General features: G+C 48.1%; 5 non-coding genes across 5 annotated transcripts; all 5 read left to right on the top strand.

Moving 5' to 3' along the window:
• The first annotated feature begins 1,033 nt into the window (after positions 1-1,033).
• Positions 1,034-1,105, top strand: TRNAE-CUC (transfer RNA glutamic acid (anticodon CUC)). The gene has a single exon. It is a non-coding gene; the product is annotated as a tRNA-Glu (tRNA).
• Positions 1,106-4,217: 3,112 nt separating this feature from the next.
• Positions 4,218-4,289, top strand: TRNAE-CUC (transfer RNA glutamic acid (anticodon CUC)). Its single transcript has one exon. It is a non-coding gene; the product is annotated as a tRNA-Glu (tRNA).
• Positions 4,290-10,585: 6,296 nt separating this feature from the next.
• Positions 10,586-10,657, top strand: TRNAE-CUC (transfer RNA glutamic acid (anticodon CUC)). Its single transcript has one exon. It is a non-coding gene; the product is annotated as a tRNA-Glu (tRNA).
• Positions 10,658-13,771: 3,114 nt separating this feature from the next.
• On the top strand, positions 13,772-13,843 carry TRNAE-CUC (transfer RNA glutamic acid (anticodon CUC)). The gene has a single exon. It is a non-coding gene; the product is annotated as a tRNA-Glu (tRNA).
• Positions 13,844-16,954: 3,111 nt separating this feature from the next.
• Positions 16,955-17,026, top strand: TRNAE-CUC (transfer RNA glutamic acid (anticodon CUC)). Its single transcript has one exon. It is a non-coding gene; the product is annotated as a tRNA-Glu (tRNA).
• Positions 17,027-17,256: the final 230 nt, after the last annotated feature.

Genomic DNA, 17,256 nt, shown 5'->3' on the forward strand with positions numbered 1-17,256 from the left:
CTGGGAAACTGCCTCTTCTTTTAAAGGCTTAAACCTACATTTTCAGAGCACCAGCAATCAATATTTACTTCAAATACCGTTTACAATCTCACACTCATACTACAGAGTACGCCCATTTTTCTTTCATCCACACACCTCCTCCAAATCGAAACATTTATTCATGCCATCAAGTACCTTTCAAAATCTAGCACCCACAATTTGGACCTAAGACTCTTTTTCACAACCATTTCTCCCTTTTCATTTAAACTTCCTGCCTACTTCCTTGAAAAAGGAAAGGTGGAATCAAGGATTTTTCATGAGATAAAAAGGAAAGTACTGCATGATAAAAAAAATGCATTTAAGCTATTTTGTTTTCTCACACTAAGTAAATGAAATGTTGGGGCACACTCTGAAGGAGGAATTGTTTTATAGGAAGGTGAAACCTTTTATCTTTAGATAAAGTGTAAAGTTGTATAATTTACAGACACACTGAGAAAGGAAAACAAGCATTGACCCGGACGTGCCCACCCACTAATCTCATCAGAGCTTTTCTAGTTCCGAGGTTCTTCCATGACTATCGACAGCAGGTCATGTGTTACACTGCATTGTGGGACTCGTAGTTCTATACACAGCATTGTAAAAGAGGAGTGCAGGTCCCAGCACCTTAAGTAAAAGCCTGCACATGTAGAGCTGGAGATGCCTGCGTTGACCTGGGAAAGCTAAGAGCTGCCCTCCTATCGGGGCTCTGAGAAGAAGCACTGATCGTCCCTTTAATTGTACTTCTGAATTTTCCTGCTAGTTAAGTGTGTAAGTGCTATTACTGCTGAAGGATGGGATGTCTTATGAGGGTGTGCTAGGTCTTGGAGAGCTGTAAAGTGTGAAGAGTTGTGAGTGCATTTGAGGTGCAGTCAATTTCTTTCTTCATGCTGTGCCTGAAAATGGTGTGTCCTTGCATGTCTGCTTTAATTTTCCTGTAATAGGAAATGGGATCCTGAGTAGCCTGCTGACCAGTTCTTGTTTCTATATTGGGTGGTGGTGGACGACCTGTGCTTGCTCCCTGGTGGTCTAGTGGTTAGGATTCGGCGCTCTCACCGCCGCGGCCCGGGTTCGATTCCCGGTCAGGGAACGCGAAGTTCCTTACACTTTTTACTTCTACACTTACATTTCTTATAGGAAACCTTTCATTTTACACTTTTCATGGATTCAAACACATTAGGAAACCTTTCAATTACAAATGCTTCATTACCACTAGTTCTTCTTTAATTGACTTTTCTCACAATATCACACAGCTTTCTCACAGCTCTTTTTTTCACTCCAAATAACATCTGAAAGCACTCCATCTTGCTGTGATCAGCTGAGAGCTCCAGAGCTCCAGAGCTCTTGCTTGTCCACATAGTGACTGCAAGATGTCTCCAGGGGGCACATTTCCCTGCTGCACCAGGAATACCCTTTGTAAGTGTCAGCGCAGTGTGTATAAGATTGGGGTTGCCTCCTTTCTTAGAACCTGAATTTCACAGCTTTTCTCAATATTTTTACCAGCCTGGAATTAAACGTACAGACGAGGTAGTTCAAAAAACACAGCCAGGTGGCAGCCCTACTAAGGAGGAAGTCCTGCCCCAGGACAGCACAGACCAAACCTTCTGCCTTCTGGCTGGACTTAAAATGTCCCTTTAGCCCCTGCCCCATAAGGCCTCTGACGGCGGGCACCTGCCTCAGGTGACTTCGGTCAGAAGGCCACTCCTTACTTCAGGCGCCAGCTGTCCCTTCAGGAGCCTCAGGGGAGGATAGCCTTGGCCGTGCCACACGCTGACCTTGACGGCAAGCGCTCGCATGGATGTCACCTAGGGGTCACCAGGGGTCGCAAGGGGCAAGCCAGATGTCGCAGCGGGCCCCTCCCCCATATGGCCTCTGACAGCGGGCCCCTACCTCAGTTGGCGCCAGTCAGAACGCCACTCCTTCTTTAAGGTGGCAGCTGTCCCTTCAGGAGACCTCAGATAGGATAGCCTGGGCCGAGCCACACACTGACCTTGCTGACCTCGACAGTAGGCACTTACATGGATGTCATTTAGGGTTCTCCAGGGGTTGCATGGGGCAAGCCAGGAGTTGCAGCGGGTCCCTGCCCCATAAGGCCTCTGACAGTGGGCCCCTGCCTCAGGTGACTTCAGTCAGAAGGCCACTCCTTCATTAAGGGAGCAGCTGTCTCTCCCGGAGTCCTCAAATAGGATAGCCTTGGCCACGTCACACACTGACCTCAACGGCATGACAATTTCATGGCGATGCAAAACTGCCACTCAGGGCCGGGTTTAGGGAGGTGCGAGCAGTGCGGCCGCACCGGGTGCTGACCAGGATTGGAGTTGCTGACCTCGGGGGGCGCTGTGTTTAGCAATAACTTACGAAACTTGCGATTTAAAAGCTCATGCTGGAAAGTTCCTTGTGTGTCCAAACTACAGAAAGCAAATAAAATGCCAAGATACCTCTTGTGATTACCGTTCCTGCTAGGGAGAGAGTTGGTGGTTTTGTCCAGAGGCAGCTTTGACTAGATATAAAATAGCGTAGAGGGTTCATGTGCCTGACGCAAAGAACAGAACCATATCTAATGTGGAGAGCTGTCTGGATAGTCAAGCAGCTATCCAGCTCTTTAAAACAAATCTAATCTATGTGAGAGGGGCTATGGATAGATGAGGGGCACATTTGGCAGGTGGCAGTGAGTGAATCCGAGTAGGTGGTGATGGAGTGAAGGGGGTTGGGGGGGTGCCAAAAAAGACTGTCTTCCAGCCACCAGGGCTACAGCCGGCCCTGCTGCTAGCAGGCAAAAATCTGGGCTCTCTCTGGCAGGAAGATTAATGAGAAGAGTTGTGTTGCCATTTTGATTGTTGCCTGAAATCTGTAAAGGGAAGGAACTCTGCAGCAGGTTGTATTAAATGTTAAGTTGAGACTAAGCAGAGCGCCCCCCCCCCCCCCTGAGGTGGGTGCCCCCGTGCATGTGAGCGAGCAGTGCGAGTGCAACAGTTGCAGCATCCTTAAGCCAGCTCTGCCCCCCCCGTGTGGGTGGGAAGGAAGTGAGAAATGGAAAAACTCAGACGCTTGGCACAGAGAGGGCGGGTTGGACAGAAGAAGGAGCTGCTCAGCACACACAAAAATATCTCTTCCTACTTAGTATAGTGGAGAGTGTCCCTGCCTGGGAGACTGGGGTTCAATTCCCCCACTTGGAAACTGCCTCTTCTTTTAAAGGCTTAAACCTACATTTTCAGAGCACCAGCAATCAATATTTACTTCAAATACCGTTTACAATCTCACACTCATACTACAGAGTACGCCCATTTTTCTTTCATCCACACACCTCCTCCAAATCGAAACATTTATTCATGCCATCAAGTACCTTTCAAAATCTAGCACCCACAATTTGGACCTAAGACTCTTTTTCACAACCATTTCTCCCTTTTCATTTAAACTTCGTGCCTACTTCCTTGAAAAAGGAAAGGTGGAATCAAGGATTTTTCATGAGATAAAAAGGAAAGTACTGCATGATAAAAAAAATGCATTTAAGCTATTTTGTTTTCTCACACTAAGTAAATGAAATGTTGGGGCACACTCTGAAGGAGGAATTGTTTTATAGGAAGGTGAAACCTTTTATCTTTAGATAAAGTGTAAAGTTGTATAATTTACAGACACACTGAGAAAGGAAAACAAGCAGTGACCCGGACGTGCCCACCCACTAATCTCATCAGAGCTTTTCTAGTTCCGAGGTTCTTCCATGACTATCGACAGCAGGTCATGTGTTACACTGCATTGTGGGACTCGTAGTTCTATACACAGCATTGTAAAAGAGGAGTGAAGGTCCCAGCACCTTAAGTAAAAGCATGCACATGTAGAGCTGGAGATGCCTGCGTTGTCCTGGGAAAGCTAAGAGCTGCCCTCCTATCGGGGCTCTGAGAAGAAGCACTGATCGTCCCTTTAATTGTACTTCTGAATTTTCCTGCTAGTTAAGTGTGTAAGTGCTATTACTGCTGAAGGATGGGATGTCTTATGAGGGTGTGCTAGGTCTTGGAGAGCTGTAAAGTGTGAAGAGTTGTGAGTGCATTTGAGGTGCAGTCAATTTCTTTCTTCATGCTGTGCCTGAAAATGGTGTGTCCTTGCATGTCTGCTTTAATTTTCCTGTAATAGGAAATGGGATCCTGAGTAGCCTGCTGACCAGTTCTTGTTTCTATATTGGGTGGTGGTGGACGACCTGTGCCTGCTCCCTGGTGGTCTAGTGGTTAGGATTCGGCGCTCTCACCGCCGCGGCCCGGGTTCGATTCCCGGTCAGGGAACGCGCAGTTCCTTACACTTTTTACTTCTACACTTACATTTCTTATAGGAAACCTTTCATTTTACACTTTTCATGGATTCAAACACATTAGGAAACCTTTCAATTACAAATGCTTCATTACCACTAGTTCTTCTTTAATTGACTTTTCTCACAATATCACACAGCTTTCTCACAGCTCTTTTTTTCACTCCAAATAACATCTGAAAGCACTCCATCTTGCTGTGATCAGCTGAGAGCTCCAGAGCTCCAGAGCTCTTGCTTGTCCACATAGTGACTGCAAGATGTCTCCAGGGGGCACATTTCCCTGCTGCACCAGGAATACCCTTTGTAAGTGTCAGCGCAGTGTGTATAAGATTGGGGTTGCCTCCTTTCTTAGAACCTGAATTTCACAGCTTTTCTCAATATTTTTACCAGCCTGGAATTAAACGTACAGACGAGGTAGTTCAAAAAACACAGCCAGGTGGCAGCCCTACTAAGGAGGAAGTCCTGCCCCAGGACAGCACAGACCAAACCTTCTGCCTTCTGGCTGGACTTAAAATGTCCCTTTAGCCCCTGCCCCATAAGGCCTCTGACGGCGGGCACCTGCCTCAGGTGACTTCGGTCAGAAGGCCACTCCTTACTTCAGGCGCCAGCTGTCCCTTCAGGAGCCTCAGGGGAGGATAGCCTTGGCCGCGCCACACGCTGACCTTGACGGCAAGCGCTCGCATGGATGTCACCTAGGGGTCACCAGGGGTCGCAAGGGGCAAGCCAGATGTCGCAGCGGGCCCCTCCCCCATATGGCCTCTGACAGCGGGCCCCTACCTCAGTTGGCGCCAGTCAGAACGCCACTCCTTCTTTAAGGTGGCAGCTGTCACTTCAGGAGACCTCAGATAGGATAGCCTGGGCCGAGCCACACACTGACCTTGCTGACCTCGACAGTAGGCACTTACATGGATGTCATTTAGGGTTCTCCAGGGGTTGCATGGGGCAAGCCAGGAGTTGCAGCGGGTCCCTGCCCCATAAGGCCTCTGACAGTGGGCCCCTGCCTCAGGTGAATTCAGTCAGAAGGCCACTCCTTCATTAAGGGAGCAGCTGTCTCTCCCGGAGTCCTCAAATAGGATAGCCTTGGCCACGTCACACACTGACCTCAACGGCATGACAATTTCATGGCGATGCAAAACTGCCACTCAGGGCCGGGTTTAGGGAGGTGCGAGCAGTGCGGCCGCACCGGGTGCTGACCAGGATTGGAGTTGCTGACCTCGGGGGGCGCTGTGTTTAGCAATAACTTACGAAACTTGCGATTTATAAGCTCATGCTGGAAAGTTCCTTGTGTGTCCAAACTACAGAAAGCAAATAAAATGCCAAGATACCTCTTGTGATTACCGTTCCTGCTAGGGAGAGAGTTGGTGGTTTTGTCCAGAGGCAGCTTTGACTAGATATAAAATAGCGTAGAGGGTTCATGTGCCTGACGCAAAGAACAGAACCATATCTAATGTGGACAGCTGTCTGGATAGTCAAGCAGCTATCCAGCTCTTTAAAACAAATCTAATCTATGTGAGAGGGGCTATGGATAGATGAGGGGCACATTTGGCGGGTGGCAGTGAGTGAATCCGAGTAGGTGGTGATGGAGTGAAGGGGGTTGGGGGGTGCCAAAAAAGACTGTCTTCCAGCCACCAGGGCTACAGCCGGCCCTGCTGCTAGCAGGCAAAAATCTGAGCTCTCTCTGGCAGGAAGATTAATGAGAAGAGTTGTGTTGCCATTTTGATTGTTGCCTGAAATCTGTAAAGGGAAGGAACTCTGCAGCAGGTTGTATTAAATGTTAAGTTGAGACTAAGCAGAGCGCCCCCCCCCCCCCCTGAGGTGGGTGCCCCCGTGCATGTGAGCGAGCAGTGCGAGTGCAACAGTTGCAGCATCCTTAAGCCAGCTCTGCCCCCCCGTGTGGGTGGGAAGGAAGTGAGAAATGGAAAAACTCAGACGCCTGGCACAGAGAGGGCGGGTTGGACAGAAGAAGGAGCTGCTCAGCACACGCAAAAATATCTCTTCCTACTTAGTATAGTGGAGAGTGTCCCTCCCTGGGACCTGGGAGACTGGGGTTCAATTCCCCCACTGGGAAACTGCCTCTTCTTTTAAAGGCTTAAACCTACATTTTCAGAGCACCAGCAATCAATATTTACTTCAAATACCGTTTACAATCTCACACTCATACTACAGAGTACGCCCATTTTTCTTTCATCCACACACCTCCTCCAAATCGAAACATTTATTCATGCCATCAAGTACCTTTCAAAATCTAGCACCCACAATTTGGACCTAAGACTCTTTTTCACAACCATTTCTCCCTTTTCATTTAAACTTCCTGCCTACTTCCTTGAAAAAGGAAAGGTGGAATCAAGGATTTTTCATGAGATAAAAAGGAAAGTACTGCATGATAAAAAAAATGCATTTAAGCTATTTTGTTTTCTCACACTAAGTAAATGAAATGTTGGGGCACACTCTGAAGGAGGAATTATTTTATAGGAAGGTGAAACCTTTTATCTTTAGATAAAGTGTAAAGTTGTATAATTTACAGACACACTGAGAAAGGAAAACAAGCAGTGACCCGGACGTGCCCACCCACTAATCTCATCAGAGCTTTTCTAGTTCCGAGGTTCTTCCATGACTATCGACAGCAGGTCATGTGTTACACTGCATTGTGGGACTCGTAGTTCTATACACAGCATTGTAAAAGAGGAGTGCAGGTCCCAGCACCTTAAGTAAAAGCCTGCACATGTAGAGCTGGAGATGCCTGCGTTGACCTGGGAAAGCTAAGAGCTGCCCTCCTATCGGGGCTCTGAGAAGAAGCACTGATCGTCCCTTTAATTGTACTTCTGAATTTTCCTGCTAGTTAAGTGTGTAAGTGCTATAACTGCTGAAGGATGGGATGTCTTATGAGGGTGTGCTAGGTCTTGGAGAGCTGTAAAGTGTGAAGAGTTGTGAGTGCATTTGAGGTGCAGTCAATTTCTTTCTTCATGCTGTGCCTGAAAATGGTGTGTCCTTGCATGTCTGCTTTAATTTTCCTGTAATAGGAAATGGGATCCTGAGTAGCCTGCTGACCAGTTCTTGTTTCTATATTGGGTGGTGGTGGACAACCTGTGCCTGCTCCCTGGTGGTCTAGTGGTTAGGATTCGGCTTTCTCACCGCCCCGGCCCGGGTTCGATTCCCGGTCAGGGAACGCGAAGTTCCTTACACTTTTTACTTCTACACTTACATTTCTTATAGGAAACCTTTCATTTTACACTTTTCATGGATTCAAACACATTAGGAAACCTTTCAATTACAAATGCTTCATTACCACTAGTTCTTCTTTAATTGACTTTTCTCACAATATCACACAGCTTTCTCACAGCTCTTTTTTTCACTCCAAATAACATCTGAAAGCACTCCATCTTGCTGTGATCAGCTGAGAGCTCCAGAGCTCTTGCTTGTCCACATAGTGACTGCAAGATGTCTCCAGGGGGCACATTTCCCTGCTGCACCAGGAATACCCTTTGTAAGTGTCAGCGCAGTGTGTATAAGATTGGGGTTGCCTCCTTTCTTAGAACCTGAATTTCACAGCTTTTCTCAATATTTTTACCAGCCTGGAATTAAACGTACAGACGAGGTAGTTCAAAAAACACAGCCAGGTGGCAGCCCTACTAAGGAGGAAGTCCTGCCCCAGGACAGCACAGACCAAACCTTCTGCCTTCTGGCTGGACTTAAAATGTCCCTTTAGCCCCTGCCCCATAAGGCCAATGACGGCGGGCACCTGCCTCAGGTGACTTCGGTCAGAAGGCCACTCCTTACTTCAGGCGCCAGCTGTCCCTTCAGGAGCCTCAGGGGAGTATAGCCTTGGCCGTGCCACACGCTGACCTTGACGGCAAGCGCTCGCATGGATGTCACCTAGGGGTCACCAGGGGTCGCAAGGGGCAAGCCAGATGTCGCAGCGGGCCCCTCCCCCATATGGCCTCTGACAGCGGGCCCCTACCTCAGTTGGCGCCAGTCAGAACGCCACTCCTTCTTTAAGGTGGCAGCTGTCCCTTCAGGAGACCTCAGATAGGATAGCCTGGGCCGAGCCACACACTGACCTTGCTGACCTCGACAGTAGGCACTTACATGGATGTCATTTAGGGTTCTCCAGGGGTTGCATGGGGCAACCCAGGAGTTGCAGCGGGTCCCTGCCCCATAAGGCCTCTGACAGTGGGCCCCTGCCTCAGGTGACTTCAGTCAGAAGGCCACTCCTTCATTAAGGGAGCAGCTGTCTCTCCCGGAGTCCTCAAATAGGATAGCCTTGGCCACGTCACACACTGACCTCAACGGCATGACAATTTCATGGCGATGCAAAACTGCCACTCAGGGCCGGGTTTAGGGAGGTGCGAGCAGTGCGGCCGCACCGGGTGCTGACCAGGATTGGAGTTGCTGACCTCGGGGGGCGCTGTGTTTAGCAATAACTTACGAAACTTGCGATTTAAAAGCTCATGCTGGAAAGTTCCTTGTGTGTCCAAACTACAGAAAGCAAATAAAATGCCAAGATACCTCTTGTGATTACCGTTCCTGCTAGGGAGAGAGTTGGTGGTTTTGTCCAGAGGCAGCTTTGACTAGATATAAAATAGCGTAGAGGGTTCATGTGCCTGACGCAAAGAACAGAACCATATTTAATGTGGAGAGCTGTCTGGATAGTCAAGCAGCTATCCAGCTCTTTAAAACAAATCTAATCTATGTGAGAGGGGCTATGGATAGATGAGGGGCACATTTGGCGGGTGGCAGTGAGTGAATCCGAGTAGGTGGTGATGGAGTGAAGGGGGTTGGGGGGTGCCAAAAAAAGACTGTCTTCCAGCCACCAGGGCTACAGCCGGCCCTGCTGCTAGCAGGCAAAAATCTGGGCTCTCTCTGGCAGGAAGATTAATGAGAAGAGTTGTGTTGCCATTTTGATTGTTGCCTGAAATCTGTAAAGGGAAGGAACTCTGCAGCAGGTTGTATTAAATGTTAAGTTGAGACTAAGCAGAGCGCCCCCCCCCCCTGAGGTGGGTGCCCCCGTGCATGTGAGCGAGCAGTGCGAGTGCAACAGTTGCAGCATCCTTAAGCCAGCTCTGCCCCCCCGTGTGGGTGGGAAGGAAGTGAGAAATGGAAAAACTCAGACGCTTGGCACAGAGAGGGCGGGTTGGACAGAAGAAGGAGCTGCTCAGCACACACAAAAATATCTCTTCCTACTTAGTATAGTGGAGAGTGTCCCTGCCTGGGACCTGGGAGACTGGGGTTCAATTCCCCAACTGGGAATCTGCCTCTTCTTTTAAAGGCTTAAACCTACATTTTCAGAGCACCAGCAATCAATATTTACTTCAAATACCGTTTACAATCTCACACTCATACTACAGAGTACGCCCATTTTTCTTTCATCCACACACCTCCTCCAAATCGAAACATTTATTCATGCCATCAAGTACCTTTCAAAATCTAGCACCCACAATTTGGACCTAAGACTCTTTTTCACAACCATTTCTCCCTTTTCATTTAAACTTCCTGCCTACTTCCTTGAAAAAGGAAAGGTGGAATCAAGGATTTTTCATGAGATAAAAAGGAAAGTACTGCATGATAAAAAAAATGCATTTAAGCTATTTTGTTTTCTCACACTAAGTAAATGAAATGTTGGGGCACACTCTGAAGGAGGAATTGTTTTATAGGAAGGTGAAACCTTTTATCTTTAGATAAAGTGTAAAGTTGTATAATTTACAGACACACTGAGAAAGGAAAACAAGCATTGACCCGGACGTGCCCACCCACTAATCTCATCAGAGCTTTTCTAGTTCCGAGGTTCTTCCATGACTATCGACAGCAGGTCATGTGTTACACTGCATTGTGGGACTCGTAGTTCTATACACAGCATTGTAAAAGAGGAGTGCAGGTCCCAGCACCTTAAGTAAAAGCCTGCACATGTAGAGCTGGAGATGCCTGCGTTGACCTGGGAAAGCTAAGAGCTGCCCTCCTATCGGGGCTCTGAGAAGAAGCACTGATCGTCCCTTTAATTGTACTTCTGAATTTTCCTGCTAGTTAAGTGTGTAAGTGCTATTACTGCTGAAGGATGGGATGTCTTATGAGGGTGTGCTAGGTCTTGGAGAGCTGTAAAGTGTGAAGAGTTGTGAGTGCATTTGAGGTGCAGTCAATTTCTTTCTTCATGCTGTGCCTGAAAATGGTGTGTCCTTGCATGTCTGCTTTAATTTTCCTGTAATAGGAAATGGGATCCTGAGTAGCCTGCTGACCAGTTCTTGTTTCTATATTGGGTGGTGGTGGACGACCTGTGCCTGCTCCCTGGTGGTCTAGTGGTTAGGATTCGGCGCTCTCACCGCCGCGGCCCGGGTTCGATTCCCGGTCAGGGAACGCGAAGTTCCTTACACTTTTTACTTCTACACTTACATTTCTTATAGGAAACCTTTCATTTTACACTTTTCATGGATTCAAACACATTAGGAAACCTTTCAATTACAAATGCTTCATTACCACTAGTTCTTCTTTAATTGACTTTTCTCACAATATCACACAGCTTTCTCACAGCTCTTTTTTTCACTCCAAATAACATCTGAAAGCACTCCATCTTGCTGTGATCAGCTGAGAGCTCCAGAGCTCCAGAGCTCTTGCTTGTCCACATAGTGACTGCAAGATGTCTCCAGGGGGCACATTTCCCTGCTGCACCAGGAATACCCTTTGTAAGTGTCAGCGCAGTGTGTATAAGATTGGGGTTGCCTCCTTTCTTAGAACCTGAATTTCACAGCTTTTCTCAATATTTTTACCAGCCTGGAATTAAACGTACAGACGAGGTAGTTCAAAAAACACAGCCAGGTGGCAGCCCTACTAAGGAGGAAGTCCTGCCCCAGGACAGCACAGACCAAACCTTCTGCCTTCTGGCTGGACTTAAAATGTCCCTTTAGCCCCTGCCCCATAAGGCCTCTGACGGCGGGCACCTGCCTCAGGTGACTTCGGTCAGAAGGCCACTCCTTACTTCAGGCGCCAGCTGTCCCTTCAGGAGCCTCAGGGGAGGATAGCCTTGGCCGTGCCACACGCTGACCTTGACGGCAAGCGCTCGCATGGATGTCACCTAGGGGTCACCAGGGGTCGCAAGGGGCAAGCCAGATGTCGCAGCGGGCCCCTCCCCCATATGGCCTCTGACAGCAGGCCCCTACCTCAGTTGGCGCCAGTCAGAACGCCACTCCTTCTTTAAGGTGGCAGCTGTCCCTTCAGGAGACCTCAGATAGGATAGCCTGGGCCGAGCCACACACTGACCTTGCTGACCTCGACAGTAGGCACTTACATGGATGTCATTTAGGGTTCTCCAGGGGTTGCATGGGGCAAGCCAGGAGTTGCAGCGGGTCCCTGCCCCATAAGGCCTCTGACAGTGGGCCCCTGCCTCAGGTGACTTCAGTCAGAAGGCCACTCCTTCATTAAGGGAGCAGCTGTCTCTCCCGGAGTCCTCAAATAGGATAGCCTTGGCCACGTCACACACTGACCTCAACGGCATGACAATTTCATGGCGATGCAAAACTGCCACTCAGGGCCGGGTTTAGGGAGGTGCGAGCAGTGCGGCCGCACCGGGTGCTGACCAGGATTGGAGTTGCTGACCTCGGGGGGCGCTGTGTTTAGCAATAACTTACGAAACTTGCGATTTAAAAGCTCATGCTGGAAAGTTCCTTGTGTGTCCAAACTACAGAAAGCAAATAAAATGCCAAGATACCTCTTGTGATTACCGTTCCTGCTAGGGAGAGAGTTGGTGGTTTTGTCCAGAGGCAGCTTTGACTAGATATAAAATAGCGTAGAGGGTTCATGTGCCTGACGCAAAGAACAGAACCATATCTAATGTGGAGAGCTGTCTGGATAGTCAAGCAGCTATCCAGCTCTTTAAAACAAATCTAATCTATGTGAGAGGGGCTATGGATAGATGAGGGGCACATTTGGCAGGTGGCAGTGAGTGAATCCGAGTAGGTGGTGATGGAGTGAAGGGGGTTGGGGGGGTGCCAAAAAAGACTGTCTTCCAGCCACCAGGGCTACAGCCGGCCCTGCTGCTAGCAGGCAAAAATCTGGGCTCTCTCTGGCAGGAAGATTAATGAGAAGAGTTGTGTTGCCATTTTGATTGTTGCCTGAAATCTGTAAAGGGAAGGAACTCTGCAGCAGGTTGTATTAAATGTTAAGTTGAGACTAAGCAGAGCGCCCCCCCCCCCCCCCCCTGAGGTGGGTGCCCCCGTGCATGTGAGCGAGCAGTGCGAGTGCAACAGTTGCAGCATCCTTAAGCCAGCTCTGCCCCCCCGTGTGGGTGGGAAGGAAGTGAGAAATGGAAAAACTCAGACGCTTGGCACAGAGAGGGCGGGTTGGACAGAAGAAGGAGCTGCTCAGCACACACAAAAATATCTCTTCCTACTTAGTATAGTGGAGAGTGTCCCTGCCTGGGAGACTGGGGTTCAATTCCCCCACTTGGAAACTGCCTCTTCTTTTAAAGGCTTAAACCTACATTTTCAGAGCACCAGCAATCAATATTTACTTCAAATACCGTTTACAATCTCACACTCATACTACAGAGTACGCCCATTTTTCTTTCATCCACACACCTCCTCCAAATCGAAACATTTATTCATGCCATCAAGTACCTTTCAAAATCTAGCACCCACAATTTGGACCTAAGACTCTTTTTCACAACCATTTCTCCCTTTTCATTTAAACTTCCTGCCTACTTCCTTGAAAAAGGAAAGGTGGAATCAAGGATTTTTCATGAGATAAAAAGGAAAGTACTGCATGATAAAAAAAATGCATTTAAGCTATTTTGTTTTCTCACACTAAGTAAATGAAATGTTGGGGCACACTCTGAAGGAGGAATTGTTTTATAGGAAGGTGAAACCTTTTATCTTTAGATAAAGTGTAAAGTTGTATAATTTACAGACACACTGAGAAAGGAAAACAAGCAGTGACCCGGACGTGCCCACCCACTAATCTCATCAGAGCTTTTCTAGTTCCGAGGTTCTTCCATGACTATCGACAGCAGGTCATGTGTTACACTGCATTGTGGGACTCGTAGTTCTATACACAGCATTGTAAAAGAGGAGTGAAGGTCCCAGCACCTTAAGTAAAAGCCTGCACATGTAGAGCTGGAGATGCCTGCGTTGACCTGGGAAAGCTAAGAGCTGCCCTCCTATCGGGGCTCTGAGAAGAAGCACTGATCGTCCCTTTAATTGTACTTCTGAATTTTCCTGCTAGTTAAGTGTGTAAGTGCTATTACTGCTGAAGGATGGGATGTCTTATGAGGGTGTGCTAGGTCTTGGAGAGCTGTAAAGTGTGAAGAGTTGTGAGTGCATTTGAGGTGCAGTCAATTTCTTTCTTCATGCTGTGCCTGAAAATGGTGTGTCCTTGCATGTCTGCTTTAATTTTCCTGTAATAGGAAATGGGATCCTGAGTAGCCTGCTGACCAGTTCTTGTTTCTATATTGGGTGGTGGTGGACGACCTGTGCCTGCTCCCTGGTGGTCTAGTGGTTAGGATTCGGCGCTCTCACCGCCGCGGCCCGGGTTCGATTCCCGGTCAGGGAACGCGAAGTTCCTTACACTTTTTACTTCTACACTTACATTTCTTATAGGAAACCTTTCATTTTACACTTTTCATGGATTCAAACACATTAGGAAACCTTTCAATTACAAATGCTTCATTACCACTAGTTCTTCTTTAATTGACTTTTCTCACAATATCACACAGCTTTCTCACAGCTCTTTTTTTCACTCCAAATAACATCTGAAAGCACTCCATCTTGCTGTGATCAGCTGAGAGCTCCAGAGCTCCAGAGCTCTTGCTTGTCCACATAGTGACTGCAAGATGTCTCCAGGGGGCACATTTCCCTGCTGCACCAGGAATACCCTTTGTAAGTGTCAGCGCAGTGTGTATAAGATTGGGGTTGCCTCCTTTCTTAGAACCTGAATTTCACAGCTTTTCTCAATATTTTTACCAGCCTGGAATTAAACGTACAGACGAGGTAGTTCAAAAAACACAGCCAGGTGGCAGCCCTACTAAGGAGGAAGTCCTGCCCCAGGACAGCACAGACCAAACCTTCTGCCTTCTGGCTGGACTTAAAATGTCCCTTTAGCCCCTGCCCCATAAGGCCTCTGACGGCGGGCACCTGCCTCAGGTGACTTCGGTCAGAAGGCCACTCCTTACTTCAGGCGTCAGCTGTCCCTTCAGGAGCCTCAGGGGAGGATAGCCTTGGCCGCGCCACACGCTGACCTTGACGGCAAGCGCTCGCATGGATGTCACCTAGGGGTCACCAGGGATCGCAAGGGGCAAGCCAGATGTCGCAGCGGGCCCCTCCCCCATATGGCCTCTGACAGCGGGCCCCTACCTCAGTTGGCGCCAGTCAGAACGCCACTCCTTCTTTAAGGTGGCAGCTGTCACTTCAGGAGACCTCAGATAGGATAGCCTGGGCCGAGCCACACACTGACCTTGCTGACCTCGACAGTAGGCACTTACATGGATGTCATTTAGGGTTCTCCAGGGGTTGCATGGGGCAAGCCAGGATTTGCAGCGGGTCCCTGCCCCATAAGGCCTCTGACAGTGGGCCCCTGCCTCAGGTGACTTCAGTCAGAAGGCCACTCCTTCATTAAGGGAGCAGCTGTCTCTCCCGGAGTCCTCAAATAGGATAGCCTTGGCCACGTCACACACTGACCTCAACGGCATGACAATTTCATGGCGATGCAAAACTGCCACTCAGGGCCGGGTTTAGGGAGGTGCGAGCAGTGCGGCCGCACCGGGTGCTGACCAGGATTGGAGTTGCTGACCTCGGGGGGCGCTGTGTTTAGCAATAACTTTCGAAACTTGCGATTTAAAAGCTCATGCTGGAAAGTTCCTTGTGTGTCCAAACTACAGAAAGCAAATAAAATGCCAAGATACCTCTTGTGATTACCGTTCCTGCTAGGGAGAGAGTTGGTGGTTTTGTCCAGAGGCAGCTTTGACTAGATATAAAATAGCGTAGAGGGTTCATGTGCCTGACGCAAAGAACAGAACCATATCTAATGTGGAGAGCTGTCTGGATAGTCAAGCAGCTATCCAGCTCTTTAAAACAAATCTAATCTATGTGAGAGGGGCTATGGATAGATGAGGGGCACATTTGGCAGGTGGCAGTGAGTGAATCCGAGTAGGTGGTGATGGAGTGAAGGGGGTTGGGGGGGTGCCAAAAAAGACTGTCTTCCAGCCACCAGGGCTACAGCCGGCCCTGCTGCTAGCAGGCAAAAATCTGGGCTCTCTCTGGCAGGAAGATTAATGAGAAGAGTTGTGTTGCCATTTTGATTGTTGCCTGAAATCTGTAAAGGGAAGGAACTCTGCAGCAGGTTGTATTAAATGTTAAGTTGAGACTAAGCAGAGCGCCCCCCCCCCCCCCTGAGGTGGGTGCCCCCGTGCATGTGAGCGAGCAGTGCGAGTGCAACAGTTGCAGCATCCTTAAGCCAGCTCTGCCCCCCCGTGTGGGTGGGAAGGAAGTGAGAAATGGAAAAACTCAGACGCTTGGCACAGAGAGGGCGGGTTGGACAGAAGAAGGAGCTGCTCAGCACACACAAAAATATCTCTTCCTACTTAGTATAGTGGAGAGTGTCCCTGCCTGGGAGACTGGGGTTCAATTCCCCCACTTGGAAACTGCCTCTTCTTTTAAAGGCTTAAACCTACATTTTCAGAGCACCAGCAATCAATATTTACTTCAAATACCGTTTACAATCTCACACTCATACTACAGAGTACGCCCATTTTTCTTTCATCCACACACCTCCTCCAAATCGAAACATTTATTCATGCCATCAAGTACCTTTCAAAATCTAGCACCCACAATTTGGACCTAAGACTCTTTTTCACAACCATTTCTCCCTTTTCATTTAAACTTCGTGCCTACTTCCTTGAAAAAGGAAAGGTGGAATCAAGGATTTTTCATGAGATAAAAAGGAAAGTACTGCATGATAAAAAAAATGCATTTAAGCTATTTTGTTTTCTCACACTAAGTAAATGAAATGTTGGGGCACACTCTGAAGGAGGAATTGTTTTATAGGAAGGTGAAACCTTTTATCTTTAGATAAAGTGTAAAGTTGTATAATTTACAGACACACTGAGAAAGGAAAACAAGCAGTGACCCGGACGTGCCCACCCACTAATCTCATCAGAGCTTTTCTAGTTCCGAGGTTCTTCCATGACTATCGACAGCAGGTCATGTGTTACACTGCATTGTGGGACTCGTAGTTCTATACACAGCATTGTAAAAGAGGAGTGAAGGTCCCAGCACCTTAAGTAAAAGCATGCACATGTAGAGCTGGAGATGCCTGCGTTGTCCTGGGAAAGCTAAGAGCTGCCCTCCTATCGGGGCTCTGAGAAGAAGCACTGATCGTCCCTTTAATTGTACTTCTGAATTTTCCTGCTAGTTAAGTGTGTAAGTGCTATTACTGCTGAAGGATGGGATGTCTTATGAGGGTGTGCTAGGTCTTGGAGAGCTGTAAAGTGTGAAGAGTTGTGAGTGCATTTGAGGTGCAGTCAATTTCTTTCTTCATGCTGTGCCTGAAAATGGTGTGTCCTTGCATGTCTGCTTTAATTTTCCTGTAATAGGAAATGGGATCCTGAGTAGCCTGCTGACCAGTTCTTGTTTCTATATTGGGTGGTGGTGGACGACCTGTGCCTGCTCCCTGGTGGTCTAGTGGTTAGGATTCGGCGCTCTCCCCGCCGCGGCCCGGGTTCGATTCCCGGTCAGGGAACGCGCAGTTCCTTACACTTTTTACTTCTACACTTACATTTCTTATAGGAAACCTTTCATTTTACACTTTTCATGGATTCAAACACATTAGGAAACCTTTCAATTACAAATGCTTCATTACCACTAGTTCTTCTTTAATTGACTTTTCTCACAATATCACACAGCTTTCTCACAGCTCTTTTTTTCACTCCAAATAACATCTGAAAGCACTCCATCTTGCTGTGATCAGCT

This window comes from Pleurodeles waltl, unplaced genomic scaffold, assembly GCF_031143425.1.
Source record: "Pleurodeles waltl isolate 20211129_DDA unplaced genomic scaffold, aPleWal1.hap1.20221129 scaffold_86, whole genome shotgun sequence".
In the NCBI taxonomy this organism is placed as follows: Eukaryota; Metazoa; Chordata; class Amphibia; order Caudata; family Salamandridae; genus Pleurodeles; species Pleurodeles waltl.